General features: G+C 42.7%; 1 protein-coding gene across 2 annotated transcripts in view; it reads left to right on the top strand.

Moving 5' to 3' along the window:
* garre1 (granule associated Rac and RHOG effector 1) overlaps nt 1-14,285 on the top strand; it is a 268,189-nt gene that overhangs the window by 84,268 nt on the left and 169,636 nt on the right. Inside the window, exon 2 of one of the 2 annotated variants that reach the window (XM_072279995.1) lies at nt 1,992-2,097. The exons of the other annotated variant lie outside the window; for it this stretch is intronic. The gene's annotated coding sequence lies outside the window, so the exon portion shown is untranslated. The remainder of the gene's footprint in view (nt 1-1,991; nt 2,098-14,285) is intronic. 2 annotated transcript variants of the gene reach the window in all.

The raw sequence follows: 14,285 nt of genomic DNA, 5'->3' as shown, positions 1-14,285 counted from the left end.
GAAAAAAGCTGCAGAAGGTTGTAAATCTAGTCAACTCCAGCTTGGCTACTAGCCTACAAAGTACCCAGGACATCTTTAGGGAGCGGTGTCTCAGAAAGGCAGCGTCCGTTATTAAGGACCTCCAGCACCCAGGGCATGCCCTTTTCTCACTGTTACCATCAGGTAGGAGGTACAGAAGCCTGAAGGCACACACTCAGTGATTCAGGGACAGCTTCTTCCTCTCTGCCATCTGATTCCTCAATGGACATTGAATCTTTGGACACTACCTCACTTTTTTTAATATACAGTATTTCTGTTTTTGCACGTTTTTTAATCTATTCAATATACGTAATTGATTTACTTGTTTCTTTATTATTATAATTTTAAAATTTTATTTGTTTTTTTTCTCTGTGCTAGATAATGTATTGCATGGAACTGCTGCTGCTAAGTTAACAAATAAGAACATAAGAACATAAGAAATAGGAGCAGGAGTAGGCCATCCGGCCCATCGAGCCTGCCCCGCCATTCAATAAGATCATGGCTGATCTGTCCGTAAACTCAGCTCCATCTACCTGTCTTTTCCCCATAACCCTTAATTCCCCGTCACATGCCGGTAATAATAAAGCTGATTCTGATTCTGATGTGTTTGAAGGTGTAAGATGTGGGTGAGGTCCTACATGAATATGTACCAAGGAGATGCACTTTGCAGATGGGGTGATCAGTGAGAAGTATGCTAAACTGCTAGGGCATTTTTGAGATTTGGGTGTTGCATCTTTTGAAGAACATTAAAGTGGATAAGTCCCCAGGGCCTGATGGGATATACTCTAGTCTCCTGAATAAGACAATAGATGAAATTGATGGGGCTTTGATCAAGACCTTTGTGTCTTTAGCCACAGGTGAGGTCCTGGAGGATTAGTGAAGAAGCAGGATCAGTTGCAGATATGGGTGGAGAAATGGCAGATGGAGTATAATCAATCAACTTTGAAATTATGCTCTTTGGGAGATTAATTATAAGAGGAAAATTACACAGTAAATGCAGAACCCTTGAGTTTTGATTTATAGGATGCTCCTTGAGTCCCAAGTACATGGCTTCCTGAGTGATTTCGCAGATTGATAGGGTTGTAAAGAAAGTGTATTTAAAAGTCGGAAAGTTATGTTACAGGTTTGTAAAGCTCTTGTTAGGTCATGTCTGGTGTATTGCATTCACTTCTGACCACCTCATCATTGGAAGGATGAGGAGTCTTTGGACAGGGTGCAGAAGAGTTTACCAGGATGCTGCCTTGATTAGCAGGCATGAGCTGGAAGGAGAGGTTGGACAAACTCGGGTTTTTCCCTGGAGTCACAGTGGGTAAAGTGAGACTTATAGAAGTTTGTAAGCTTATGAGAGGTATAGGTAGAGTAGACAGACAATTGTTCACTCAGAGTTGAAATGTCCAGAAGGCATGCATTTAAGGTGAGAGGGGGCAAGTTCAAAGGAGATGTGCAGTGCAAGTATTTTACAGAGTTGTGGGTGCCTGGAGTGCTTCATCAGGGATGGTAATGGAGGTGTTTAAGAGACGCTAAGATATGCATATGAATGTTCAGAGAATTGAGGGATGTAGACATGGTATAGGCAGAGGGATTAGTTTATTTTGACATTTAATTACCAAATTAATTTGTTTGCCACAACTCTGTGGGCCAAAGGGCCTGTTCCTGTGCAGTACTGTTCGATGTAAATGTCTTCTGTCCTGTGCTCTGGGTCTTTAATGAGTTGTGTGGATAATATACCAGCTAAGACTGTCTTGTAAACAGCCCTCTAAGCGATGACTTTCTCCTTCAAAGAAAATTGAATGTGATGTATAAGTGAACACTAATCCTGTAATTACTAAGAAACAGATGGCCTACTTGAGACTTGTGCTTAATACCAGCTGAATAAATGTCATTAGGCGAGATGGCTAATGAACCATTGGGTGAATCTTGCTGAGACTTTAAGCTTCTCACAATATGCGGGTGTTTTGCCTTTGCCCCTGCAGAAAGTTGCTTGCTGAGGATTTGCTCTACAGCACGCTTTCTGAGTGTGATCAGTCACTTGTCACAGCTGAGATGCTTCGATTTTCCCAGGATGCACTCCTCCTTCAGGTACGGGAACAGCAATGTGACCCCTTCCTCCCCACCCGCTCATCCCATCCTCACTGCCCTCTCCCCCTTCCTCCCTCCCACTCCTTGCCACTCCCCCAACCTCTCCTCCCACTCCCTGCCCCCTCCCCTACTCCATGTTCCCCCTCCTCCTATCACCACCTTCCTCTACCCTCCTCTCCCCCTCCTCCTCACTAATCAAGAACCTAGCAATCTCCACTTTAAATACTCAATGACTTGGTCTCTACAGCCGTTTGTGGCAGTGAATTCCACAGATTCACAACCCACTGGATAAATAAATTCCTTCTCATTTCTGTTCTAAATGGAAGTCCCTCTATTCTGAGGCTGTGGCCTCTGATCCTAGACTCCCCCAATATAGGAATCATCCTCCTCACATCCACTTTATCGAGGCCTTTCAATATTCAATAGGTTTTCTCTCATTCTAATGATCTCCAACGAGTATAGACGCAGAGCCATCAACTCCTCGCCAGTTAACCCTCACATGTGCTCAAAGGTGGTAGTTTTTCTTCCTTGATATAGTTATAAATGGGATTCGTCTTGTTGGTGGCCTACGTTTGTTGTCTGTGGTATGCAGAACCAGATTTACCAAAAGCAATTGCATAACTTGGTCATAAAAGGAAGACAGACTAGTATTTGTATCTCTTCATGGATATTGGAGCATTCCAAAACTCTTCACAACCAGAAAAGCAGTGTGGAAGAGTAGCCTCTTTTGTAATGCAGCAAGTGATCATGAAGCTGTTAAGTTGAGCTTTATTTATCACTTTGGAACATGAAAGCATACAGTGAAATGCGTTGTTTGCGCTAATAGCCAACGCAGTCCAAGGATGTGCTGGGAGCAGCTGCAAAATGACAAGTTTCACAAAATATGCCTGTGATATTAAACCTGATTATGATTGTGATGCTGACCTCAGCTCACTCACCCTAACCTGTGTGTCTTTGCAATGTGGGAGGAAACCAGAACACCCAGAGGAGATGCATGTATTCAGGGAGAGAACGGACAAACTCCTTACAGACAGCGATGGGAATGGAGCACCACTTGTGATTGCAGGCACCAAAAGCGTTACGCTAACTGCTACGCCACAGTGCTGCTCCACAATCTAAGTCAAAGGTACTGGGAGTAGGCAGTTGTTAATACCTAACTTTTAATAAATTGAATTGTTATGATAGCTTTGTATGTGCATTCTCAAAGGTGCTGCTCTGTGTATCAATAGGAAAAGTAATTCTGCCACTTCCTAAGAAAAATAAATATTCCTTTCGCTATCTGTAAGGAATTTTTATGTTCTACCCGTGGAATGCCTGGGTTTCCTCTGGGTGCTGCGGTTTCCTCCCATGGTCCAAAGAAGTACTTGTTACGTAACAGTAGGTTAATTGGTCATTGTAAATTGTCCTGTGATTAGGCTAGGGTTAAATCAGTGGGTTGCTGGGCAGCGCAGCTCAAAGGGTCGGAAGGGCCTGTTGCACTAAGTAAACAGCGAAGCATCAGCGGTTACCAGCCGAAATGCAGCAGATGTTCTTTGGGAAAAAATGTAGTGTTTAAATGTTCTCAATAATATGTTTGAACTGCGCAGTGGTGAACAAGTGTCTAATCTGTAAATCAGTCTGAATAAATGAACTGTTTCAACTGTTTTACATGGGTTGGGACTCCAAGTTCAATTGCATTGCTAACACAAGATAACTTATTACTGGCAAACTCTGTTCCCCTACTGGTTAAATAGCAGAGAGCCATAATTTAAAAAAAAATGCCACTCAGAGCAGTGCTTGATTCTAGTAGTCATAAATGCCAGTGACTTGTTGCTTTTGGCTAGCTATCAAGTGTCTCTCCACATCATTCAGAAAATCAGTTGGGGGAAGTTGAATGGAAATTAGTTTTACCAGGTGATTCAGGGATGAAGATGTACATGAAGCCAAGAGATGGAATAGGTCTTTTGTTTTAAGATAAACGAAAATTTAGTCTAAGGAAATTTGATGTGCCCCTGTTGACCCTCCCATCAATTTTCTCTCCCCTACCCCTTTTGTACTATGTTAAGTCACAAATGTATGGAATGATCTGACTTAAGATGGTTTAATGTCATTTCTAGTACGCAAGTGTAAAGGAGAACAAAATAATTGTTACTCCGGATCCAAAGCAGCACTAAAAACACAGTAAGATCAAGAACACAATAGTAAAAAAAAAACACAATAAAAATAAATACATAAGATAGAATATATACATATTGATTTGTACGTCCGTAAAGTGATGCTCAGCACAAAGGTGTCTCTATGTAAGGTGATTGACAGGAAATGATAAAGCAGTGGTGGTTGGAGATATAGAGGGGTGGGAATGTGGGTGGATGTTGTTGATCAGCCTTAGTGCTTGGGGAAAATAACTGGTTTTTGAGTCTGGTGGTCCTGGCATGGATGCTACGTAGCCTCCTCCCTGATGGGAATGGGGCAAACAGTCCATGAGCAGGGTGGGTGGAATCCTTCATGATGTTACTGGCCCCTTTTTTTTTTTGCTACCTTTCTGTATATATGTCTTTGATGGCAGGTAGGCTAATGCCAGTGAGGCCTGGGGCAGTTTTGACTACCTGTTGTAGAGGTGTCTGCCACAGTGCAGTTTCCCTACCATGCAATAGGTGATTGCTTCTTCAATCTTTCTGGATAGCATGCAGACAAAAACTTTTCACTGCATCTTGGTACATGTGACAGTAATGAATCAATCTATACAGAGGCATGCAAAACTTTGTATTTGCACTACATGCAACAATAATAAACAAATTCTTATTCACAAAAAACTATAGATACTGAAAATCTGAAATAAAAGTCCATCAAATTTCTGGAGAAACTGAAGAGGTTAGATAGCATCTGGAGAAAGAAACAATTATTGGAATTGGTTTATTATAAATGAGTAATGATTAATATTGCTACCAATTAGTACTCATCTCTATGAGGCTTTCCAGATACAGTAATGCTAGGAAGTTTGTGAATAGTGTAGTTTATTTCTGCATAAATATATCCTAAAATGTGAACAGATCTTCATGTAAGTCCCATAACCAGATAAAGAGAATCCAATTAAATAAATAACACAAAAACATTACACTTGTTCATTTATTTTTGTAGAAGGCATTACCTCAGAGGTTCATTTACTTTTTCCAACAAATGCTCATAATATTGGATCATTTTTCTCAATAAATAAATGAACAAGTATAATGTTTTTGTATTATTTATTTAATTGGACTCTATCTAATTTTAGGACTTGCATGAGGATCTGATCACATTTTAGGTCATATTTATGCAGAAGTAGAGAAAATTCTACAGGGTTCACAAACTTTTTAGCACCACTGTACATCATCTGGGACAAACATGAATTCACCCCTGTTGTATGGAAGACATTATCATTTGGATTCTGTTTCTCACCCCAGACTCTGCCTTTGTTTCTGACTCTGAATTTAAACTTCTTTCCCATCTTTCCCATTTCTGATGGAAAACCAATGAGCTCAATCATTAATTACCTCATCATAACTTTGCATCTTATTCTGTACTTACACTGCCCTTTCTCTGTAACTGTAACACTTTATTTGCATCCTCTACTGTCAGGATGAAGCCACACAGCAGGTTGGAGGAACAACACCTTATATTCCGTCTGGGTAGCCTCCAACCTGACGGCACGAACATTGATTTCTCTAACTTCCATTAATGCCCCTCCTCCCCTTCTTATCCCATGCCTTATTTATTATTTTTTCCTTCTTTCTCTCTTTTTTCTCCTTCTTTCTCTCTTTTTTTCTCTCTCTGTCCTTCTCCCAATAACTCCTTGCCTGCTCTCCATCTTCCTCTTACTATCTCTTCTTTCAGTTAGTCCTGACGAAGGGTCTCCGCCCGAAGCATCGGCTGCGCTTCTTTCTATAGATTCTGCCTGGCCTGCTGTGTTTCATCAGCACTTTGTGTGTGTGTTACTTGAATTTCCAGCATCTCAGGCATCCTACCCTGCAAAAACTCATTTCAGGGAAGTAGCACCATCAATTTGCGGGAGACTTCCGGGAGAGGTGGGATGTCTGCAATAGCGTAGCTCCTTAGCAGCTGGCCAGCTAGTTTAAATAACGTTAGCTATGCTAATAAACGAATGACATCTGTTAAACTCACCTCAACATGTCTTTTACAGTCTTAACCCACCAAGGGCAATAGAAAAGTCACTGTTGCAAACAGTGCAGCGAGCAACACTGTCATTATTTTGACCCCTATTAGGCAGGGGTACACTTTAGTGTAGTCTGGGGTGACGTACATTTTATATTTTTGGAAGACTCTGCCATGGCGCGCTCTTGCTCGTGTTCTCTCTCTCTCATGGTCGCTCGCGTGCTCTCAAGCGCTCATGCTTGCTTTCTCACTTGCTTTCGCTCGCGCGTTCTCGCTTGCTTGCTCTCGCTCTCTCGTGCACGCGCTCTCGTCGCTCTCGTGCTCACTCTCATGCTCTCTCTTGCTTTCTCTTGCTCGCTCTCAAAAAAAATTGATTTCTGTGATATTGTGTATAATTTGCGGGCATCAGGGAGCCACTATTAATATGCGGGAGACTCCCGAAACTTCTGGGAGAGGTGGAATGTCTGGCGTCTGCAGATTTCCTCGTGTTTGCTGTTACTGCTTTATCTTGTTTTACCCTAAGGGGCAGTACGGTAGCGCATCACTTTAGAGTGCAATTCCTGCCCTGTAGGAGTTTGTGCGTTCTCCCTGTGACCACGTAGGTTTACTCCTGTTTCCTCTTGTAGTAGATTAATTGGTTGTGTAGGTGGAACTGGGCAGCACAGGTATGTTTGACCGGAAGGGCCTGTCACTATGCTATAAAATTAAACATCTCAATACCATGTGTAATGATCTGATTTGTATGAACAATATGCAAGACAAGTTTCTGACTGTATCTCAGCATATGTGACAACAATAAACCATTTCCAATAATTGGTTCTCTCTCCACTTGCTATCTTATGTCTTCAGTTTTGTCAGAAATTTGATGGACTTTAATTTCACATTTTCAGCATTTGGCAATACAGCACAGAATAGAACCTTCTGGCCCACTGAGTCCACCGGCCAAACACCCACCTGTTTAACCCCAGCCTAATTTACAATGACCAATTAATCTTCTAGCTGGTTTGCCTTTGCACCGTGGAATGAAACTGGAGCACCTGGAGGAAACCCTCACACACAGACAGACTCATATGTACAAACTTGCTTACAGAGGTTGCCAGAATTGATCTCTGAATTTTGACGCCCCAAGCTGTAATAGTGTTGTGCTAACCACTATGCTACCATGATGCCCATAGGTTTTTCATGTATTGGAATTGGTTTACTATTCTTACATTTGCCAAATTAGGTAAAAAATCTAAGTTTTGCATGATAATTTCAAAGCATTTACACTGAGGTAGTATATAAGGAAAAGCAAAATGAATGCAAAAGACATTGTGTTACAGTTGTAGAGAAAGTGCAGTGTGGGCAGTCAGTAAAGGGCAAGGGCTACATTGATGGAGATCGTTTGGCCAGGAGTTCAGATTTAATGTTCATGAGTTTTATAACAGTGGGATAGAAATTGTGCTCGAGCCTGCTGGTGTGAGTCTGCAAACTTTTGTTTTTTCTTTCCAATCTTGTGAGACCATGGATCTGTGCCTGGAAAGTCTTCACTCTCCAGGGCGCAGACCTGGGTAAGGTTGTATGGAAGACCGGCAGTTGCCCATGCTGCAAGTCTCCCCTCTCCACGCCACCGATGTTGTCCAAGGGAAGGGCATTAGGACCCAGACAGCTTGGCACCAGTGTCGTCGCAGAGCAATGTGTGATTAAGTGCCTTGCTCAAGGACACACCATGTTGCCTCAGCTGGGGCTCGAACTCACAACCTTCAGGTCGCTAGTCCAATGCCTTAACCACTTGGCCACGTGCCCACACTTCTTCCCAATAGAAGTGGGAAAAGTGAGAAAGACAGAGGGTGAGTGGAAGCTGTGGTTGGTTGGCAGCTTTACTGAGGCAGTGAGAAGTGTAGAGAGTCCTGTTTTGTTTGTAATGTGCTAAGTGGTGTCCACAACTCTCTGCAGTTTCTTGTCTTGGGTATCGGAGTTGCGACTCCAAGTATGATGTTTTCATAAGAACATATTGATTGGAGCAGGAGTTGACCATCTGGCCTTCGAACTTGCCCCACCATTAATTAAGATCAAGGTTGATCTGGCTATGGAATTGGGCCATAGAATTCTATCCTAAACCTGTTCCATAAGACCATCTGTAAAGATTGGTGAGGCTGATTAAGAACATTCAGAGTTTCCTAAGCTTCTAAAGAGGTAGAGGTGCTGGTGTGTGATGTCACTGATGTTTACCTGGACAATAACACCGTAAGACACAGGAACAAAATTAGATCATTTGGCCCATTGAGTCTGCTCTGCCATTTAATCATGTCTGCCATCTGGAAGGAGGACTCTCACCAGGTTCAGGAACAATTATTACTCCTCAACCATCAGGCTCTTGAACCAGAAGGGGTAACTTCACTCAACTTGCGCCATCACTAACTATTCCCACAAACTATGGACTCATTTTCAAGGACTCATGTTCTTGATATTTATTGCTTATTTATTTATAATTATTTTGCTTTTTGTATTTACATATTTTGCTGTATTTGCGCACTGGTCGCCCTATTGATGTGGATTTAAGTGATTTTATTATGGTTATTGGATTTAGTGAGTATGCCCCACAAGAAAATGAATCTCATCATTGCATATGGTGACATTGTACTTTGATAATGAATTTACTTTAAACTTTGTCTGATCTATTATCCCTCTTAACCCCATTCTCCTGCCTTCTCCCCATAACCTTTGATGCCCTGATTAATTAAAAACCTATCAGCCTCCATTTTAAATATACCCAGTCACTGCCTCCACGGCTATCTGTGGGAATGAATTCCACAGATTCACTGTCCTATGGGTAAAGAAATTCCTCCTTATCTCTGTCCTTAAGGGGCATTCCTCTTCTGAGGCTGTGCTTTCTGGTACTATATACCCCCTGTTGAGGAAACATCCTCTCCACATCCACTTCATGACATTTCAATATTTGATAAGCTTCTATGAGATCACCCCTCACTCTTCTAAACTCCCAAGTACCAATAGGGACTTTTACCGTCTCCTCAGCACCATTGATACAGTCAGACATGTACTCCACCTTGAAGACAAATGACCGGCCCTTTGATATTGAGGGAAAGGGACAGTGAGTATAGGAATAGAGTGAGGTGGAGGATAAATACATGGCTGAGGGATTGGAGCAAGGGACAGGGATTCAGATTTCTGGATCATTGGGACCCCATTTGGGGCAGGAGTGACCCATACAATCAGGGGGACCAATATCCTGGTGGGATTTGCCAAGGCTATTGGGAAGAGTTTAAACTAGGATTGTGGGGTGGGGGAGGAGGTGGGAACCAAACTGAAGAGACAGAGGAAGAGGCGGTTGGCTCACAAATAGAGAAAGCTTGGAGACAGTGTGAAAGGGAGGATAGGCAGGTGGTCGAGAAGGGACACGCTCAGACCGATGGTTTAAGATGTGTATATTTTAATGCAAGGAGTATTATGAACAAAACAGATGAGCTTAGAACATGGATGAGTACTTGGAGCTATGATGTTGTGGCCATTACAGAGACTTGGATGGCTCAGGGGCAGGAATGGTTACTTCGAGTGCCAGGCTTTAGATGTTTCAGAAAAGACAGGGAAGAAGACAAAAGAGGTGGGGGCATCTCACTGTTGATCAGAGGTAGTGTCATGGCTGTGGAAAAGGAGGAAGACATGGAGGAATTGTCTATGGAATCTCTTTGGGTGGAAGTTAGGAATAGGAAGGGGTCAATAACTCTACTGGGTGTTTTTTATAGACCACCCAATAGTAACAGGGACATCGAGGAGCAGATAGGGAGACAGATTCTGGAAAGGTGTAATAATAACAGGGCTGTCGTGGTGGGAAATTTTAATTTCCCAAATATCGATTGACATGTCCCTAGAACGAGGGGTTTAGATGGGGTGGAGTTTTTTTTTAGGTGTGTTCAAGAAGGTTTCGTGACACAATATGTAGAATAGCCTACAAGAGGAGAAGCTGTACTTGATCTGGTATTGGGAAATGAACCTGGTCAGGTGTCAGATCTCTCAGTGAGAGAGCATTTTGGAGATAGTGATCATAATTCTATCTCCTTTACAATAGCATTGGAGAGAGATAGGAACAGACAAGTTAGGAAAGCATTTAATTGGAGTAAGGGGAAATATGAAGCTATCAGGCAGGAACTTGGAAGCATAAATTTGGAACAGATGTTCTTAGGGAAATGTACGGAAGAAATGTGACAAATGCTCAGGGGATATTTGCGTGGAGTTCTGCATAGGTACGTTCCAGTGACACGGAAAGGATGGTAGCGTACAGGATCCGTGGTATACAAAGGCTGTTGTAAGTCTAGTCAAGAAGAAAAGAAGAGCTAATGAAAGGTTCAAAAAGCTAGGTAATGATAGAGAGCTAGAAGATTAGAGGGCTAGCAGGAAGGAGTTCAAGAAAGAAATTAGGAGAGCCAGAAGGGGCATGAGAAGGCCTTGGCAGACAGGATTAAGGAAAACCACAAGGCATTCTACGAGTATGTGAAGAGCAAGAGGATAAGATGTGAGAGGATAGGACCTATCAAGTGTGACAGTGGAAAAGTGTGTATGGAACTGGAGGAGATAGCAGAGGTACTTAATGAGTACTTTGCTTCAGTATTTGCTACAGAAAAGGATCTTGGTGATTCTTGGGATGACTTGCAGCAGACTGAAAAGCTTGAGCATTTAGATATTAAGAAAGAGGATGTGCAGGAGCTTTTGGAAAGCATCAAGTTGGATAAGTCACCAGGATCAGATGAGATGTACCCCAGGCTACTGTGGGAGGCCAGGGAGGAGATTGCTGAGCCTCTGACGATGATCTTTGCATCATCAATGGGGACAGGAGAGGTTCCGGAGGATTGGAGGGTTGCGGATATTGTTTATTATCCAAGAAAGGGTGTAGAGATAGCCCAGAAAATTATAGACCAGTGAGTCGTACTTCAATGGTTGGTAAGTTGATGGAGAAGATCCTGAGAGGCATAATATGATTAGGAATAGACAGCATGGCTTTGTGAAAGGCAGGTCATGCCTTAGAGCCTGATTGAATTTTTTGAGGATGTGACTAAACACATTGATGATGGTAGAGCAGTAGATGTAGTGTATATGGGTTTCAGCAAGGGGAAATTGCTTTGTGGATCCAGAACTAGCTTGCCCACAGAAAGCAAAGAGTGGTTGTAGATGAGTTATTTTCTGCTTGGAGGTCGGTCACCAGCAGTATGCCTCAGGGTTCTGTTCTGGGACCCCTACTCTTCGTGATTTTTATAAATGACCTGATGAGGAAGTGGAGGGATGGGTTAGTAAATTTGCTGATGACACAAAGGTTGGAGGTGTTGTGGATAGTGTGGAGGGCTGTCAGAGGATACAGCAGGACATTGATAGGATGCAAAACTGGGCTGAGAAGTGGCAGACGGAGTTCAACTCAGATAAGTGTGAGGTGGTTCATTTTGGAAGATCAAATATGATGACAATATACAAACATTTGTAGTATTAATGGTAAGATTCTTGGCAGTGTGGAGGATCAGAGGGATCTTGGGGTCCGAGTCCATAGGCCACTCAAGGCTGCTGTGCAGGTTGACTCTGTGGTTAAGAAAGCATACGGTGCATTGGCCTTCATCAATCGTGGAATTGAGTTTAAGAGCCGAGAGGTAATGTTGCAGCTATATAGGACCCTGGTCAGACTCCACTTGGAGTACTGTGCTCAGTTCTGGTCGCCTCACTACAGGAAGGATGTGGAAACCATAGAAAGGGGTTCAGAGGAGATTTACAAGGACGTTGCCAGGATTGGGGAGCATGCCTTATGAGAATAGGATGAATGAACTGGGCCTTTTCTCCTTGGAGCGACGGAGGATGAGAGGTGACCTGATAGAGGTGTATAAGATGATGAGAGGCATCGACCGTGTGGATAGTCAGAGACTTTTTCCCAGGGCTGAACTGGCTAGCATGAGAGGGCACAGTCTTAAGGTGCTTGGAAGTAGGTACAGAGGAGATATCAGGGGTAAGTTTTTTTTTGATGCAGAAAGTGGTGAGTGCGTGGAATGGGCTGCCGGTGACGGTGGTGGAGGGGGATACGATAGGGTCTTTTAAGAGACTCCTGGACAGGTATATGGAGATCAGAAAAATAGAGGGCTATGGGTAACCCTAGATAATTTCTCAGGTTAGGACATATTGGGCACAGCTTTCTGGACCGAAGGGCCTGTACTGTGCTGTAGGTTTTCTGTGTTTCTATGATTGAGGGGAAGAAAGCAGTGTTGCATTTCTGAGATGTAAAACACAGGAGCTGCTGGAAGATCTACAGATGCAATTTGTTTTGTGAAGTGTTTCCAGATTTCTCTCTCACTTTAGATTTTCTTCTGAGTTCTGCATCTTGTTTCATATGTTAGTTGTTTCTTTTCTCTCTTTGCCCCCTTCCTGCTGAAATGAGTCTACTTGCATGTGATGTGAACCTCTGTGCAAGAATTCTTCTAACTGATTGTGCTGTTGGAGATGCCTGTTTATTTCCTGAACCACATCAATTTACAGATCTGCTTTTCGGGAAGATGCTTTCCAAAACCCATACACCAGAGCTCTCACGTCTCTCTCACGCTCTCCCTCATTCCATTTCTCCAAAGTTTTAGGTTTTGATTTTGTTCAAGAATATTTTTAAGCTGTTCATGCACATCAGCACTTCAAATTCAAAATAAATTTATTTTCGAAGTATATTTATGTTACAATGTACTGCCTTTTTTGCCAGTTTTTACATGAAAAATAAAGAATAATAGAATAAAGAACAATAGAATTTACAAAAAACTTTACATAAAGACTGACAAACAACCAATCTGCAAAAGAAGGTAAACTGTACAAATAACAAAATAAAACTGAGAAATGAGTTGTAACGAGCCCATAAAAGTGATCTGTAGATTGTAGAATGGGCCAGCTGGCGCTGTAGTGGCATCAGCACTGGACTTCAAGGCAGATGGTCCTGAGTTCAAATCCAGCCCGGTCCCAATCTGGGCAGTAGCCGTATCTGCGCGGAAGAAAGGCTTGGCAATCTACTTTTGTATCTGGCCATGAAAACCCTATGGATATTGAGTTCACAAAGAGTCGGACTCAAGGTTGTAGAATTAGTTCAGTGTTAAGGTGAGTGAAGTTATCTGTGCCTTTTCAGTATTCTGATGGCTGAAAGGTAATTACTGTTCCTGAACCTGATGGTGTAGGACCTAAGGCTCCTCTGCCTACTTCCCGATGGCAGCAGTGAGAAGAGAGCAAGGCCTGGATGGTGTGGGTCCTTGAATGATGGATGCTGCTTTCTTGTGGCAGTACTCCGTGTAAATATATTCAGTGATGATGGACTGGACTGTAGTCTTATCTGTTCCACGGTATTGGTGTTTCCATACGAGGCCATGATGTAGCCAGTTCAGATATTCTCCACTGTGCACCTATAGAAGTTTCCCACTTGCTGATGGGAAAGGGATTTGTATTCCTAGGAGGTTCTTGGATGCACTTATCTTTTCTGTCAAACCTTTAAGGCCCATTGAAATGTGCATGGAAATGTATAGAAAAATGTGTGGTTTGCATCAACATTCACCACAGTCCAAGGATGTGACAGGGCAGCCCATAATTGTCGCCATGCTACCGGCACCAATGTACCATCTGCACAACTTACTAACACTAACCTGTACGTCTTTAATGTGGGAGGAAACTGGAGCACCTGGTGGAAACCCACACAGTCACAGGGAAAATATACAAACTCCTCATGGACAGACTGGGAATTGAACCCCGATTGCTTATCACTGTTGCTGTAAAGTGTGAGGCTAACTGCTGAGCCACTGTGCTGCCTGTACTATGATTGATTGACGGTAGAATCTGGACGGAGTTGATTGGTAGTTGGTGGGAAATTGAGTATCAGAAAAAAATGATTTGCTATGGACTCGGTGGTCTTTGGCCTGCAGCCGTCAGGCTCCTGGACCAGCTTCACTCACCTCAGCAGCTCCATGGCTGTGGACTCACTTTCAGGCTCTCTGCACTTAACATTATTTGTTTACTTTTTATTGTTTGTACATTTTGTTCTTTTATTCACACTTTGGTTGTTAGGACTT

The sequence above is a fragment of the Mobula birostris genome, chromosome 15 (genome assembly GCF_030028105.1).
Source record: "Mobula birostris isolate sMobBir1 chromosome 15, sMobBir1.hap1, whole genome shotgun sequence".
NCBI lineage: Eukaryota > Metazoa > Chordata > Chondrichthyes > Myliobatiformes > Myliobatidae > Mobula > Mobula birostris.
Note: the sequence above shows the minus strand (reverse complement) of the source record. Positions and strands in the feature narration are given on the sequence as shown.